At 42.5% G+C, this 18,851-nt stretch overlaps 1 protein-coding gene across 1 annotated transcript in view; it reads right to left on the reverse strand.

Annotated features, from left to right (window-relative positions):
* Positions 1-18,851, reverse strand: part of pcdh9 (protocadherin 9) — a gene marked incomplete at both ends in the record, with an annotated part of 483,718 nt that overhangs the window by 402,166 nt on the left and 62,701 nt on the right.

The following is an 18,851-nucleotide window of genomic DNA, read 5'->3' on the forward strand; positions in this document are numbered from 1 at the left end:
TTTGTCTCCAAGCCCTAAATAACACAAGAGTGTAAAAGTATGTCTGAGTACACGACTGACTGAGGCACGGAGCCAGCGGAGATGATGCTGTAAATGCACACAATGCATTGAAGTTTGAAAAAATCCTTGCTTTACTTATCTTTTTTATATATATTTTCTCCCACCACAGAGGCTAGGGCCCACACACTTTTGAAACAGGCAGCCCCTGGATGTGTGTGTGCTAAATAACACAAGAGTGTAAAAGTATGTCTGACTACCGCCCTGTAGCCCTCACCTCCATAGCCATGAAGTGCTTTGAGAAGCTAGTAAAGGGCTACATCTGCTCCTCCCTCCCCATCAACCTGGACCCCCTGCAATTTGCATACCGCCCCAACAGGTCCACGGAGGACGCCATAGCCCATGTGCTACACACAGCAGCATCACACCTGGACAAGAGGAAGGGGAACTATGTGAGAATGCTATTCATCGACTACAGCTCGGCATTCAATACCATAGTCCCCTCCATACTCATAGCCAAGCTCAGGGACCTGGGCTTGAACTATGACCTCTGCCAGTGGGTCTTGGACTTCCTGACGGGCAGACCCCAGGTGGTGAGAGCAGGCAACTGCACCTCCTCATCCATCACCCTCAATATAGGGGCCCCCCAGGGCTGTGTTCTGAGTCCCCTCCTCTACTCCCTGTACACACACGACTGTGTGGCTCAGCGGAGTAGCAACACAATCATCAAATTTGCTGACGACACAGTGGTGGTGGGCCTGATCTCTGCCAACGACGAGAGGGCCTACCTGGAAGAGGTCAATGTCCTGGCGGGATGGTGCCAGGAAAACAGCTTCTCCCTGAACGTCAGCAAAACAAAGGAGATGATTGTGGACTTCAGGAGGTCGGGGGTCAAGGACTACAGCCCCCTCAGCATCGACGGGGCACCGGTTGAGAGAGTCAACAGCTTTAAGTACCTCGGAGCCTACATATCCGAGGACTTGACATGGACCACACACATTGACAATGTTGTGAAGAAGGCACGACAACGCCTCTACTTCCTCAGGCGCCTAAGGAAGTTCCAAGTCAGTCAGAAGATCCTTAAGAACTTCTACTCATGTACAATAGAGAGCATCCTGACTGGCAACATCACCTCCTGGTTTGGGAATAGCACTGCACAAGACCGAAGCAGACTACAAAGAGTGACACGTTCAGCCGAACGCACAATTGGAGGGGGGCTCCCCACCCTCCAGAACATTTACAACAAGCGGTGCAGGGGCAAGGCTAAGATAATCATTAAAGACTCCAGTCACCCGAACAACTGCCTCTTTGAACTGCTGCGGTCAGGCAAGCGATACCGGAGTCTCAAGGCGAGCACAGAAAGACTCAGAAGAAGCTTCTATCCCCAGGCCATCAGGCTGCTAAACGAACAATGAACACTACACAACAACAACCAACAAACGCACATAGCACACACATCCACACGCACACACTCACTTTAAACAAACACACTGTAGCACCCACTCCACACACTTTATAGCACACACTCACTTTAAACAAACACACTGTAGCACCCACTCCCCACACTTTATATTTATTGATGAAGGATTGCACTACAACTCGTACACCTTACTGTAAATTGTACCTAAATTGTACCTCATCCCATTTCTGCTTTGCACTATATAGTATTGTACATTAGTACACTGCATAGTATTGTATATTATATGGTAACTCAGTTATGTCTATTCTGCATCGAACATTGTACATATGTCTATACTGAACACTGTGACCTCATTTTCTACTTCTAATTTACATGCTATACTATGTTATTTGATACTATCTTGTCTAGCACAGTCTCTGGAGCGTAACAGTAAGAAGCATTTTGTATGAAAGTATTCTGTACTTCTGTATGACAACTATTAAAGAAACTTGAAACTACACAACTGACTGAGGCACGGAGCCAGCGGAGCCAGCGGGAGATGGATCCTGGAGTGGATGCGAGCGAGCAAACGGTCCCCCGGCAACGGGAGAACAACAAATTGGGCGTGTCAGCCTGGACTGGCAGTCCCCTCCGATTGGACTAATGCTCCATGGTTCTCTCCACGGTGATCTGTCTGTGCACATCAACTGCGGCATGTCAAGCCGCATCAGAATGCCGCTCTGTACGGCGTAGCGCAACTCAGCACCACTACTGTGTCACAGTACAAACAGCAACACAGATCAAGAGCCACATACTGTCTGGCTTGACACACGTGCGGCGCACCGGCGAAGACACGTCCTCGCAGACAGCGGCGCACACAGACAAACTCACTTTCTCTCTCTCTCTGCTTCAGACAGGCTTTACCGTCACCTGCATGTGTGCAAGCGCCTACACACACACACACACACACACACACACACACACACACACACATACACACACACACACACACACACACACACACACCTACACACACACACACACACACACACACACACACACACACACACACACACACACACACACACACACACACACACACACACACACACACACACACACACACACACCACACACACACACACACACACACAGACACCTGGATGCATTCGGGTCTCGTTAGAATTATTGCAAAGCACACTGAGTAATCACAACGTCCTGGGTTAGAATCTGGCATACGACCTTTGTTACATATCACCCCCCTTCTCTCTACCTCTGATTTCCAGTCAATAACTATCCTATCCAATGAAGCAGAAATGACCTAAGAAAAAAAAGAAGTAGAATCCGTAATGGCTTCAAACAGCAAGCAAGCCAATCAATGAATCAAACTTTATTTCATAAACACATTTCATACAGTAAGTGCAACTCAATGTGCTTCACAGAATAAAATAATAGCAAAAAAAAATTTAAATAATTAAAACGGCAGGAAACAAAAACAGAATAATAGTAATAATAATAATAATAATAAAATAATAAAACAAAATTAATAAAGCAATGCTAAAAAGGTGTGTCTAAAAAATATGTAATCCAATTTAAGTCAAGCCCTGCTTGGTTTTGTACCTTGTTTACTTTTTTTGTTGTTTTGGTCGGATGTGTTGGTTGCAGTTGGGTAGCTGCTATACTGTGAATTTCTCCAAACCTCTTTTGGTCGAGCCGGAGGTGGGGACAGAAATAGCAACCTCTCTCCGTCCCCTGTTCCCCTTTCCCCCTGTTTCTGCCCCCTGTCCCCTGCCCAATGTCTACTGCCCCCTGCCCCCACTCAACTCTAAACTAGGCCTTCCCGTTTTGCGCTCTGATTGGCCACGCACGTTTCTGGTCATGTGACATGTGCGCCAATCGTGGGACGGCAAGTTCTGCGCCTATTTCCGGGTCTAACAGCCTGCAAACTACCTAACGCCTAGTTTATCACTGGTTAAGCTTAGGCGACTCTTTCGCAGTTAAGGTTAGAGTTTGGAATCAGGGCAGGCGTTCTATCACCATGCTCTAAGACAAACTCTAACCGTAACCAACTTCGAAAGAGCGCCTAAACTTAACCGTCCAAAAACTTGCCGTCCCACGATTGGGCACACCTGTCACATGACCAGAAACGTGCGTGGCCAATCAGAGCGCAAAACGGGAACGCGGAAGGACAAGCCACTTGCGAAAAGTATAGAGGCGCTCCGTCCACCCTTCCCCAGAAGTCCGCAACCTGGGTGTCATACTGGACTCCACCCTCTCATTTCATTCACACATCAAATCAAAATCAATAACCAAATCTGCTTTTTTCCACCTCAAAAATATATCCAGACCACGGCCATCTCACCCTGACTCCGTAGCAGAGACACTCACACTCCTTTTTCACCTCTCGTCTGGACTACTCCAATTCAGTCCTTGCAGGGCTACCCAGCAATGCCCTGAACATGCTGCAATATGTCCAAATTTCAGCTTCTAGGGTTCTCACCCGCACCAAGCCATGGCACCACATCACTCTCACCCTCATCCACCTCCACTGGCTTCCATTCAAGTCCTGCATCGACTTTAAGATCCTCCTCATCACCTACAAATCCCTTCACTCCCTTGCCCCCCGGTACCTAGCGGACCTCCTACATCCCTACATCCCACCCCGGAGGCTGCGGTCCTCTGACTCTGGTTTCCTCTCCATCCCCACCACCAACCTGCGGTCTGTCCCAGAGCCTTCTCTGTTGCCGCACCCACCCTCTGGAACTCCCTCCCTCCAGACATCTGCAACGCTACATCCCTGAACTCCCAAATCACAACTCAAATCTTACCTCTTCACCAAATGTATTAATGACTCTGCCTGACCTCTTTTTACCCAATTGTTCCTCTGATTTCCTTTCCCTTAGTGTACCCCCCTCCTCTAAGAGCCTTGGGTTTCCTGAAATGCGCTATATAGCCTACATTTAAGAAATTATTATTATTATTTAAAGTTAAAGAAAGTGAAAAACCAAGCGGGGCTATTTTGCCTAGAGGTCGCTGTTTGAACCTGTTACAGATTCTAGCTTTACTGTAAGCTCAGGCTCTACTGTTTGTTCGTCAAAGCGACAATGGTGTCAGTCAATCTCTGAGGATGTTTAATAATAAGCAGTGCCGTGTACGACACGATAACACGGCAGTTGCTGATGTTAACACAATCGCATGCACCTGCTCTCATTCGCAAAGAGACCTGGGTGCTTGTAATGTTTTCCCTTTGTTTTCAACGTCTAATGGCACCATCGCACCACGCTCACCAGCGCTCCCCAGAGCCCAGGTAATGGTGTGTAAAAGCCACCGTCTCTCCAAAGCAAAGCCCTGTTTACCATCATGCAGGACGACAAGCGCACGCACAGCAACAGACAAGGAGCAAAGTGTAAATTAGGTCCCCAGTCCACTCTGCATTAATTATGAATTGGGTATAATTGCAGTGGGATTTGTCTGAAGTCAAGTCATTTGGACTGACTGTAATAGGAATAGTCCTTGTGTGCACTGACTAGAGGTTTAATAGGACTTCAGCTCGGGGGGGCAAAAACCGCTGTATTTCTACTGTAGTCAAGACGACGGGAACATCACAATGAGGTTAGGATGGATAGATAGATAGATAGATAGATAGATAGATAGATAGATAGATAGATAGATAGATAGATAGATAGATAGATAGATAGATAGATAGATAGATAGATAGATAGATAGATAGATAGATAGATAGATAGATAGATAGATAGATAGATAGATAGATAGATAGATAGATAGATAGATAGATAGATAGATAGATAGATAGATAGATAGATAGATAGATAGATAGATAGATAGATAGATAGATAGATAGATAGATAGATAGATAGATAGATAGATAGATAGATAGATAGATAGATAGATAGATAGATAGATAGATAGATAGATAGATAGATAGATAGATAGATAGATAGATAGATAGATAGATAGATAGATAGATAGATAGATAGATAGATAGATAGATAGATAGATAGATAGATAGATAGATAGATAGATAGATAGATAGATAGATAGATAGATAGATAGATAGATAGATAGATAGATAGATAGATAGATAGATAGATAGATAGATAGATAGAGAGAGAGAGAGATAGAGAGAGAGAGAGAGAGAGAGAGAGAGAGAGAGAGAGAGAGAGAGAGAGAGAGAGAGAGAGAGAGAGAGAGAGAGGAGAGAGAGAGAGAGAGATGAGAGAGATAGAGAGAGAGATAGATAGATAGATAGATAGATAGATAGATAGATAGATAGATAGATAGATAGATAGATAGATAGATAGATAGATAGATAGATAGATAGATAGATAGATAGATAGATAGATAGATAGATAGATAGATAGATAGATAGATAGATAGATAGATAGATAGATAGATAGATAGATAGATAGATAGATAGATAGATAGATAGATAGATAGATAGATAGATAGATAGATAGATAGATAGATAGATAGATAGATAGATAGATAGATAGATAGATAGATAGATAGATAGATAGATAGATAGATAGATAGATAGATAGATAGATAGATAGATAGATAGATAGATAGATAGATAGATAGATAGATAGATAGATAGATAGATAGATAGATAGATAGATAGATAGATAGATAGATAGATAGATAGATAGATAGATAGATAGATAGATAGATAGATAGATAGATAGATAGATAGATAGATAGATAGATAGATAGATAGATAGATAGATAGATAGATAGATAGATAGATAGATAGATAGATAGATAGATAGATAGATAGATAGATAGATAGATAGATAGATAGATAGATAGATAGATAGATAGATAGATAGATAGATAGATAGATAGATAGATAGATAGATAGATAGATAGATAGATAGATAGATAGATAGATAGATAGATAGATAGATAGATAGATAGATAGATAGATAGATAGATAGATAGATAGATAGATAGATAGATAGATAGATAGATAGATAGATAGATAGATAGATAGATAGATAGATAGATAGATAGATAGATAGATAGATAGATAGATAGATAGATAGATAGATAGATAGATAGATAGATAGATAGATAGATAGATAGATAGATAGATAGATAGATAGATAGATAGATAGATAGATAGATAGATAGATAGATAGATAGATAGATAGATAGATAGATGGAGCGACAGTGGTCTTTGGAGGTAGAGCAGTCGTCTGGTAATCCGGAGGTTCACGGTTCGATTCCCCCTCCTCCCGGGCACTTAACCCCTCATTGGGAGCAGATTGGCACCTTGCATGGTTGCCTCCGTCGTCATTGTCTGAATGTGTGAGTGAATGGGTAAAATGTGAGAAACGAATTGTAAAACACTTTGGATAAAAGCGCTATTCATTCATTTGAGTCATTTTACCATTTAAATTTTTTTTTATAGTAAATCCCTTTTAGATTTTCAACGGAAATAGTAACCTACCGTTTCAAAAATGAAACAATAATTTAGAGTTAAGAACACACAGGCATAGCCATGGCCCTCTCTGAGATGGAGGGGGCGTTCATCTCCAGAGGGCAAACGCTCTCCAAACTCTCTTCACCTCGCATGCACTGGCCCAGCGCTGGGACGCAGTGTGGAGATGAGGTCTGGCAAGCTGAGACGAGTGCGCTCCATTTGTTGGTAATTCTGCGAGTTCGTCCTGGGCTTTGGAAGCGAAAACTTGCAGCTGATGCTCTGGAGAGAGCGAGCTGAACGGATCCCGGAGCTATTCCTCATTCAAAGGAGGGGAGGAGGGGAATTATAGTCTTCTTTGGTGGGAAGAAAAGATACTCGAGCACTATCGCCCGTTAATAATGCTCGACTAAAGTTGTGAAAGATTTACATTGTTCTGTACAACAAGTCAGCTGGAAGGGTATAACTCTGGCAGCTAAGTGTGAGTGATATTGTTCGTCAAACAGTGTCAAACTGCTACAGTCTTGAGTGCATATTAGTAAACACATAGTAAGGACATATTAGCATAGTAGGTAGTAGTATAAGTATAGTAGCATAGTAGATAATGGTAAAGTACATAATAGTCAAATACTTTTTTTTATTATTATATCAGATATTTACATTTGTCATTTAGACACTTTTGTCCAAAGCAACTTACACATTCTGTACAACAAGTCAGCAGGAAGGGTACAACTCTGGCAGCTAATGGTAAGTAACACTGTTCATCTAGCAGTGTTGAACTTGAGTGTTACACTCTGAGTGGATAATAGCATAGACATAATGCTAGTAATAATATTATTAGCATGATAGGCAGTAGTATCGTTATAGTAGATTACTGTAATGTACATAATAGTACAATCTTTGCAATGTATATGCATTATGTAGCAGTATTGCATGTTCATTCACGATTTAAAATATGAGCGACATCTATGTTTAATCCAATTATAAGTCAATGTTGACATGTAATTAAATACATTTTTATAAGCCATGTGGTGAAACATGTTATCACGGCACAGCAGAGCACCCGCATTGGGAACCGCTGTTCTGGACACGACGACGGCCACGTTGATTGCATATTGCATTTTTTATTGCTGCAAAGTAGCCTACATGCAGAGTCCTACACCAGGGTCCCATATCTCAAACGGAAGCAGGTCAGGGCCGATATGTGTCAAGCGTCTCAGAGCACGGAACCAGCGGAGCACATTTGCTTCCACTTTTAGGCCACTTAAAAGCATTTGATCAACCTTCTTAACCTAGGAGAAAAATATCCTATCTCCACCGATATGCAGAAGAGCTTGAGAGACGTCGTAATCCATTAGGAGTTCCCAGAAGGTGCCAACGATACGCAGACACATTCTGGGAGGCGGTACAGGAGTGTCGGAAATATAGGATGTTGAACTTTTGATTTAGAACAACAATAATTTATACAAAAAGGTAATTAACTGTAATTTACATCTGATTAGCACTATTACTCAGTAGTACTAATTTATATTATTTCATATCCAGTTTAATCACCTGTTCATTGTATATTACTACTTTACTGTTACATTTGCACTCTGGTTGGATGCCAAACTTCTTTACATTGTACTGTACTTGTGCTGCAGAATGACAATGCCCTAACATATTGAATATATTGTACTGTAGCTGCATGTGTGAATAGAGAAAACCACTAGTCAGGTCATCCCTGTAATTAACCAGGAACTATGAGAGCGGCTGAAGGAGAAACTAGGAAGCTTCATAATGACCTATCGTTAACTACTCTGAGGTAGGACGCTTCATAATGACCTCTCATTAACTACTCTGAGGTACTGTAGGACGCTTCATAATGACCTCTCATTAACTACTCTGGGGTAGGACGCTTCATAATGACCTCTCATGTCCTACTCTGAGGTAGGACGCTTCACAATGACCTCTCATTAACTACTCTGAGGTAGGAAGCTTCATAATGACCTCTCATTAACTACTCTGGGGTAGGACGCTTCATAATGACCTCTCATGTCCTACTCTGAGGTAGGAAGCTTCATAATGACCTCTCATTAACTACTCTGAGGTAGGAAGCTTCATAATGACCTCTCATTAACTACTCTGAGGTAGGAAGCTTCATAATGACCTCTCGTGTCCCACTCAAAGGTAGGATGCTTCATAACTTCTACTACTCTGAGGTTGGAAGCTTCATAATGACCTATCGTGTCCTACTCTGAGGTAGGAAGCGTCATAACTACTACTACTCTGAGGTAGGACGCTTCATAACTACTACTACTCTGAGGTAGGAAGCTTCATAAAGTACTACTACTCTGAGGTAGGAAGCTTCATAACTACTACTACTTTGAGGTAGGAAGCTTCATAACTACTACTACTCTGAGCTGGGACGCTTAGAACAGGTAAATAAAGTAAAATTACTGGGCATAATAATTGATAGCCAGCTGGCATGGGCAGAACACATTGATACCATAGTGAAGAAGATGGGGAGTGGTATCTCCATGGTGAGGAAATGTCTTTCTTATGTCCCTACATATATTGTGGGACAGGTGGCGAAATCTTTAATTTTATGTCACCTAGATTATTGTGCACCAGTATGGTCCTCTGCATCCAAAGGTCAACTAAAGAAATGGCAAACTGCCCAGAACAGAGCTGCAAGGTTAGTTTTACATTGTTCCATGAGAACAAACACCATCACTATGCACCGGCAACTCTCATGGTTAACGGTAGAGAATAGGCTGGTTTTCAACACAGTTAAATTTTTCAGGAACACTGTCTTTTCGTCTCAACCTGTTTTCTTATACAAACAAATTGTCAGATGCAGTCAGGTTCATTCTTATTTTACTAGGTCAGCTGATGATGGACAGATTATGTTACCACGTCCAAAATCAAATGCTTTAAAGAGGACTGTTGTTTATCGTGCCATCAATCATTGGAATAACTACCCACTGAACATAAGTAAATTGAATAGTAAAGTGTCTTTCAAATACCACCTGAGAATGCACTACTTAAATATGTGAGCAAAATATTCTGATGTTGATAATGATGTCTACAATGTTTTACTGTTTTTAGACAATGTTACAATGTTTTTAGATAATGATGTCTACAATGTTTTACTGTTTTTAGACAATGTTACAATGTTTTTAGATAATGATGTCTACAATGTTTTACTGTTTTTAGATTATCATTGTTAATTGTGATTGTCATATGTATCTTATGTTGTTATGTTTTGTGTTTTGTGTTGTCTTTCTATGTGGACCCCAGGAAGACTAGCTCACCACTTGTGACAGCTAATGGGGATCATTTTTAAACAATAAACAATAAACAATAAACAATAAATACTAGTCTACTACTCTGAGGTAGGAAGGTTCATAACTACTACTACTCTGAGGTATGACTTAGGTAGGTACTTGTTAGTCCTAGTCAAACTTTCTGTGCAGACCTATTCCTAGTAGGGATTCTGAGATGCTTAATACATGCAGGCTCAGGAGTAGTTATTTATTGACCAAATATGCTGTTACAAAACTTGTAATTGAGAGTCAGGGTCCCTTGTAATGTGTGGCATTGGCTTACCCGCAGTACTGGTCATTTTAATCCCATACGAATCTGCCGTGTCCCTATTATTTTTGTCTGGAAAGCAGAACATCCCATCAAATTACCTGTTGTTCTGCAGAAAGTTTAGAGATCATTCGATAATAGTAATCCACTTCAAACTGACATCTCAGGGAAGTAATGCCATTACATGCTTGGCGTTATCTACCCATAGGAAATACTCCAAATCCCAAACTGTGTGGATCATGAGGGTTTTTTTCCATCTGGGCAGGCGAAGATATTTTCAGGCTGGTGTGACCAGGCTATTAAGCCCTCTCTCCAGACGGCATTAGTATTACTGGGGTAGATCAGTAATTTGATTATGTCCGTGCACATCAGCCATTTCAATCAGTCATCTGGACGATAAAATAATTAAACAGGAGAATGTGAAAATACAGGGACAGCGCTGGGCGTACGCGTTTCTGACTGTCGCAGAATCAGAATCAGAAAGGTATTTTTTGCCAAGTAGTTTACACATACAAGGAATTTGTCGTTTTTTTGTGCAACATTAATGGACAGACAATTACCGTAGAATAGCCTACATATAGGTAGAATAAAATAAAATGGAATATAAACTAAATTTAAATAGAAGCATAATAGAATAGAATATAATCATACAATAAAATAGGGGCTGTACAATTGTGCATAGTGTGGTCAAGTATCACCCACTCCACCTATGGCTTTTGCTATTGAGATCAGTCATTGTGTTGACCCGGACAGGATAACCATTTCTAAATTGGTATCTTTGTCTCGAATCTGAACGGGGTGAATCTCTGACATGTTCGTTCTGGACGGAATAAAACTCATGGGATCCCAAATTAATATTTACTAGGGGTGTAACGATGCAACCTCACAACGATTACATTCGATTACGATTCTTCAGGCAACGATTCAATGCATCATGAAATCTCTTCATTTGACCACGATTCGATTCGATTCGATGCATTTTCTATCAGTTAATTCCCCAAAAAAAGTTGAATACACAAATGTGGCTGGGGGAACTGATTCACTCAGCATGAATGGACTATAGGTCAATAAAAACAATAAAAAAAAATTATAATTTTTTTTTTATTTAGATTATAATCGATTCTAACACTTTCAAATCGATGCAGTTGAATCGTCACATTAGAATCGATGCATTTCGATTAATCGATGCATCGTTACACCCCTAATATTTACCAATCCAGAGAGGGCTTAATAGCATTTAAAAATGACATTTCAGAACCACCCAAACCAACCCAGTTTGATAAGGACATCTGAATGTTGTCTACTACCTTATAGAGCTACAGTGACGGGAGAGGCAGACTCCATGACCTTGCAGATGAAGCAGAGATAATCTTGTGTCGAGACCTCAGTAGAGAACCAACACAGTGTCATCAGAAAACTAAAGTACAGCATTAAACAGCAGTGGGAGAGGGATTTGAATGTTTCCTTGACTGCACCACAATGGGAGACAGTATTAAGAAATACAACAACATCATCAAAATGTGTAAGATACAAAAGCATACAATTAAAGGTAGTTCATCGAGCCTATATATAATTACACCATGTAAAATAAAAATAAATTGATCATGCCATTTCAGATTTGTGCTGGCATGGATGTGGGGAGGTAGGAACGCTCATCCACATGTTGTGGCATTGCCCCACAGTGAAGAGTTTTTGGCACAATGTTATTTTAAGACTATCCTCTATTCTCGATGTCTTGGGCATAGGGGTAGTTGGTATACAATCAGCACTCATGCAACGCATCATTGTACTAGCGCATATGTCAGTTAAGCGTACAATCATGTTGAATTGAAAGATACAAAAACCAAATTGTTTTTGCATTGGATGAGCGATTGCATGGACCTATTGACAATGGAACGAGCAGCTTCAACACTCGCTGGATATGACCATGGAGAGGACGGTCCCTGGATCTTTATAAGGACATATTTGGAGAATAGTTATGACTGAATGTAGAAGTGTCTGATCTGCACCCCGCCCCCCCCATTTGTTAGTGTGTTTTGTCTGTATTGTACTATGTTTGTGATTTTTGTTTTGTCTGTATTGTACTGTATTTATGTTGAGCTGTTTTGTGTTTCAAAGTATTAATAATAAAAAATACAAAAATAAATAAAGTACATCATAAAAATTACTATGACTAAAAGTACTAATCGACCACAGGAAAAAAGGTACATAATATACGTTATGTTATAGCCATACGTAATATATTTATGTCTTGAATGAGTTATATATTTACATTTCGTATATGCAAAAATCCTAAATAAACAGAGCGACCAGGAGTTTAACTAACAATGTGTGTGGTTGTGGGCGAGTGCTCTCACAACTAGACTAAGACACCCAACCTGATACAAACACAGCTCTCACCACTAGACTAAGACACCCTGATACAAAGACAGCTCTCAACACTAGACTAAGGCCCCGTTTAGACGGAAACACTAGCAGGTGAATCCGCAAAAATATTTTTTCGGATGTGCCTTTCGTTTATACGGAAACAGCGTTTTTACGGGGTGAAACCGCAAAAAAGTGAGACTACCTTCCAGGGTGGAATTCCTAGAAACGATAAACCTTTGCGCTCTCATCTAAACTGTCAAACCGCATAAAACGATGACGAAAGGGTTGTCAAGGCTCTCGTCGCGTGTACTGCTTACATCACATGCATGCGTCAGTAGCCTAGAAGCGTAAACAAAGCATGTCTGATTCTATCCATGGCGATCACCTGAAGGCTACATTGGCAGTACTTTTAAATACACAAGAATCTGTCCCGCGGCGTGACTGGACCCACTGTCTGTGAGTGACTCTGCTTTGGTCCAATCACATTCCCCACCCACAGTCTGCGAATCAGAGGCAGAGTAGGGCGGGTCTTCACAGCACGTCATGTGACATATGCGCCAATCGCGTGACAGCGGGGCTCAGTCGTCTGGAGTCGTTACAGCCTCGTCTGCACGGAGAATTCCATCCCAAAACGATAGTCTAAACGCAAAATTAAAAGTGAAACCGTAAGACGACTTTTGCGGTTTCTGTTCAGACTCTCTCCGTCTAAACGTAGCCTAAGACACCCCTCCTGATACAAACACAGCTCTCATCACTAGACTTTGCCTATAACACATATCATAACTGATAGGGCATAAAGACCTCATATTTTTATATTCATGGTTAATTATATTGTTTACACTGTTTATTTGTCTCATATCTTTATATTAAGATTTAATTGTATTGCCTATATTTATGTATTTCATCTATTACCCTGCCCATATCTGTACCTCCCCTCCCCCATGCTGCTATGACCAAAGGGGATCAATAAAGGAATATCTTATCTTATGTTATCTTATCTTATCTGAGAACAAGCAACATAACCCATGAACCCAGGAGTAGCATAAACAATATAAATAGAAAATGCTATCCGTCGATAATTGCATGATGTCACGCTCGACGGCTCGAAGAGTGAAAAATTGGCCAACGAAGCATTTCGAAAGAGCGGCTAAAAGTGTTTGTCTAACCGGCGCCACGGTGAGCTAGTCTGTGCCACGCCATACCCGACAGCCCTGCCCACATACTGTGCATCTTAATTGACTTAGTGCTTTATCACGGAAAGGGATACAGTCTCTCACTTCCACACATACCCGAATACCTCTCTCCACACTCCAACCAATCATACACACACACACACACACACACACACACACACACACACACACACACACACACACACACACACACACACACACACACACACACACACACACACACACACACACACACACACACACACACACACACACACACACACACACACACACAAACAAACACACACACACACACACACACACACACACACACAGACACACATACACATACACACACACACACACAGGCTGACGCTGAGGACACACAGGAAGTGCCATGAAGTGTCACTTCTTGAGCGAGCAAGGAGCCTGGCTGCTCACACCAGAAGGAACCGTTTCTCCATGCCGAGAGATTCTGCTCCAATCAAATGCCGGTTTCCATCACATGTAGAGAGGCGCTCACGACTTGCAAAGAAAATAGACGAGATGCCGTAACCACCGCTGAAGGTGAGGAGCCGGGCCACGGCGTGGCTGATATAAACGTTAACATGAAACTGACTGCTCTTCCTGGTGCTTTGGTGTGTCTAGGGTTGCCGTGGTGATGTGACATGTCCCATGATTAATAAACTCATGACAACACCACTAGTACCAGTGACACCAGGCATTTATGACGCTCAATATCTGTAGAGAGCTTACTTTTATATTTAATGTTATGCGGCTACATTGATCCGTTGTGTCTGTCCGTCTACGTCTATTTTTAATAAATGATGTGTATCCATTTGTTGGACAGACAGAGTTGCCGTTATGTTCTAATTAAAATAAAGTGAAAGTGAAACTTAAGCTACTCTGTATTGTGACTCTGCTGCACAGAGACCTAGAATAGCTCTGCTGGCCACACAGACACTTTCAGATTATAATGTTGTCTGACTAAGTATTGATAACACGCTTAGTATTTTACAAATTAGAGTAGAAGAGACAACGGAGACACCGGAGACAGCAGGAGAGCCACCATACTGTAGACACCATAGACATCAGAGACAACAGAGTGACACCAGAGACACCATGAGAGACATCAGAGACACTAGAAACACCAGAGACACCAGAGACACCATGAGAGTCACCAGGAGAGACACTAGAGACACTAGAGACACCAGGAGAGACACTAGAGACACTAGAGACACTAGACACCAGGAGAGACACCAGAGACACTAGAGACACTAGAGACACCAGGAGAGACACTAGAGACACTAGAGACACCAGGCGAGACACTAGAGACACCAGGACAGACACCAGAGACACTAGAGACACCAGGAGAGACACCAGAGACACAAGATACACCAGAGAGACGCTGGACGCAGAAGAGCCGGGAGCAGCAGCATGTTTCCTTGTTAACAGATTGTACTGCTCAGACCGGCCACAGCGTTGCGAGGAGCTCCACGACGGCGCCTGGTCTATTTCCTCCACGCACCTCTACGTGTGATCAGAGTATAATCTCTTGTTGACCAGTGCAGAGAAATGGCTTCTGGTTGTGGATAGCCAGGCTCCTGCTTGCTCCAGAACCTGCTTGACGGTGCGTTGGCGTCTGGTGTGTTTCTGGTGTGAGCCAGGAGCTGTAGAGTATGTAAATGGCCTCTCCTCTCACGGAGAAGAGAAGCATGACAACAGATGTCAGGTGGAGTAGAAGCTGGCAAATTCGCATTCAGTGTTTCATCCTGCTCTCCTCAGGGTTCCTGCAGGTTTCAACAAGTTACATTTAAGACGTGTTAAGACCATTTTAAGACCACTTTGAATAGGTGCATCACTGTATCACTTTAAACATTTTGGCATGTCCAAAATGTGTGTTGTTGTATACATGTTGCAGGTTTGTATCTCATCCCTACTTCACATTTCCCCACATGGAATGCACCTGTTTGGATAAACGGCATGCTCTAGTGCGACTAATGAAAGAAGTAATTCCCTACAAATTGTCAGGAGCGAACTATATCACTGTATTGCTTACTTTGCAGCCAGGACACATTTAACTAAACGAGATACAGATACTAATCCAATAAATGTTTTAAGACCTATCATATTTAAGACCTTTATAAGGCCTAAAATTCTGATTATCAAATGTAAGACATTTCAAGACCCTGCCGGAAACCCTGTCTCCTGCTCCATCGCTGTTGGAAAACTATGCAAGTTATCGTTTTGGAGTCTATTCTGGGGAGAAGAGCTCACCTCCTTCAAAAGCTGGTTGTGGGAACGCAAGCATTTCATTGATGCCGGGATCCAAAACAATTGTACGCTCAATATGGGATGGAATATGGTTGAAACATTTGTCAGGTTTATTGTAATTGTTAAAAAAAAAAAAACCACACGACTGAAGTTCCGGCTTCCCCGGTTTATTTGAATTGGCATAATGGTGGGTTGTGTTGCATTGGCCTTCAAGTTGAATCCCTGTAAAAAAATAATATATATATATATATAAATAAACGATTGCAAACACATAAACATTGTGGTTTACACGTGTGTTCATTGAACAAAGTGTTACATTAAAGGACCGGTACTGATTGAAAGCTACAGCACGGCTTCTCTCTCGTCTCCCTCCTGCTCATTTGGTTCAGATGTCTCCCCGGCTGAGGTTGCTACAGAAAGCTGTTCATTATGTCCCTGAAAACAAAGTGTCGGAGGACGGTATGGATTCACCTCGACCGCAGCATATTATTTTAGTGGGCTTTTGACTTTTATCAAAATGGCCGCAAATATTTTCAAATAAGTTGTGCACTTTAATCAGCCTTAGAGGAAGAGCCTCTTCTGGTGACCCCTGTGACCTTTCCTCTGGTGGGTGACACAGTGGCACAGTGATTAGCACTGCTGCCTCTCACAGCAAGAAGGTCCTGGGATCAAACCCCAGCAGGGGGCCTTTCTGTGTGTCTGCATGTTCTCCCTGTGTTCACGTGGGGGGTTCCTGATTTCCTCCCACACCATAAAGACATGCATGGTAGGCAGGGACTACAGATGAAAACTAGCTCATTAGCTAATTCTAGCACATTTACATTGATGTGGAAACTGAAGATGTTGATTACAGTAATGTGCACTTTCCCTGGGTAATTTTTTCTTTTATAAATAAATAAACCGTCAGGTAAAACTTTAAACCTTTCAAATGAGCATCTTTATGTAGACCTGCAGTCGCAAAGAGGACATCCGGAGATGCACGCGTATAGGTTTGGTTTCGACATTGGGGGGACGATACTTTAAGGGGGGGGGGGTGGGGCGGGGGGGTCTGGCGGGGGGGGGGGGGGGGGTCTGGCGGGGGGGGGGGGGTCTGGCGGGGGGTCTGGCGGAGTCTTGAGCGTCAAACATTGCACTTTTACGAGAGGCATGCCTGAAAGGTTGAGATGTACGGTCCTGTAGGGGTGTCTGAAATTGTCTGACATTGAGAGCAAATCTTGCGATAAATGATCCCAGCCATCTTGGATTATCACTCCCCCCCCCCCGCCCCCCATCAGCACCAGCTGTAGGCAGTTTAATTTAGTAATGTCAACTGAATGTACAACAACCAATATGTTGACAGACAAACATGTACAAACATGTTGACAGAGGACCAGCGCGATGGAGAATGTAGCGTTTGTGCACTGGTGTTTAAAAAAGGATTTGTACATTTACATTCAGTCGTTTGGCTGAACGCTTTTATCGAAAGCGACTTTATCCGAAATGTACAACAAGTCAGCAGGAAGGATACAACTCTGGCGGCTAAGGGTCAGTGATATTGTTCGTCAAACTAGAGTGCTACACTCTTGAGTGCACAGTAGTATAGACATATTAGCATTAGTAGGTAGTAATATAGGCATGGTAAATGTTGTGAAGGGCCAGATTAAACCGAATATATATATTTATTTATATATATATATTTAATTGTATTTGTATATTCTCTAATATTCCCTGATATCCCTTGTATATTCCTTGTACAATATGCATTGAATATCCATTCTAGCCTACTGAACATCCCATAATAGTCTCCATTCTACTATTGGTCGAGACCTTGGTGCCAGGCTGCCATACCCCTCAGACCCAGTTCAAACGTACCGCTCGACATGTACGAACAAGTCCTAGTTCCGCGTAGGAATTTGGCTACCGCACCACTAATGGGACTATTTGTTCATAGTGCGTATATATACTGCGCTACTAAAGTAGGACTTTCTTTTCAGTCCAGTTTCTTACCCTCCAATAGAGTCACAGACGTAAAGCCTCCCCGCGATGCCACGTGTGGGAGTAAGGCCAAGTTCGGCCTACCATCGGTATTGAGACATCGTGTATATTAATATTTGAATAGTCATATTTGGCACTATATCGTCGAGTTGGACGTAGTCTATTAAGCTAATAATAGTCTGTTAATATATAGTGCTTCGTGCGGTGAGAATACTACCGTAGTCAGTACCCCATCGTTTCGGGCAGAGAACTGGCTGCTTACCCAGGGTGGTTGACCCTATGTGAAGCTGCACCCGAGGAGCCCCAGAGCCGACGAGCGAGTGGACCTGTATACCGGATTATTCTACCGACGACAGCCCGCCTTCCCAGGCACGGATTATGCTTTGGATACTTTGATTATTCTATGGATAAAGACCCCCGACACTACCGTGTGTTGGAACCCCCCCCCCTGGAGAGGACGAAAGGTGAGGAGACGCTCTGCAAGACGAGGTCTCTCCACATCTCTCCCCCGTGGACCGGAGAGAGCCGGCCCACAAAGAGTCCACCTGCTTTCATCTGTGGTCCAAGGATCGCCGGCGCATTGAACGGCACTACAGTGGGTTCTCCTGGGATACCCTTGGCCGGACGAGGCAGCTGGATTCTACCCCCC

The sequence above is a fragment of the Notolepis coatsorum genome (assembly GCF_963971535.1).
Source record: "Notolepis coatsorum genome assembly, chromosome: 2".
Taxonomy (NCBI): Eukaryota; Metazoa; Chordata; class Actinopteri; order Aulopiformes; family Paralepididae; genus Notolepis; species Notolepis coatsorum.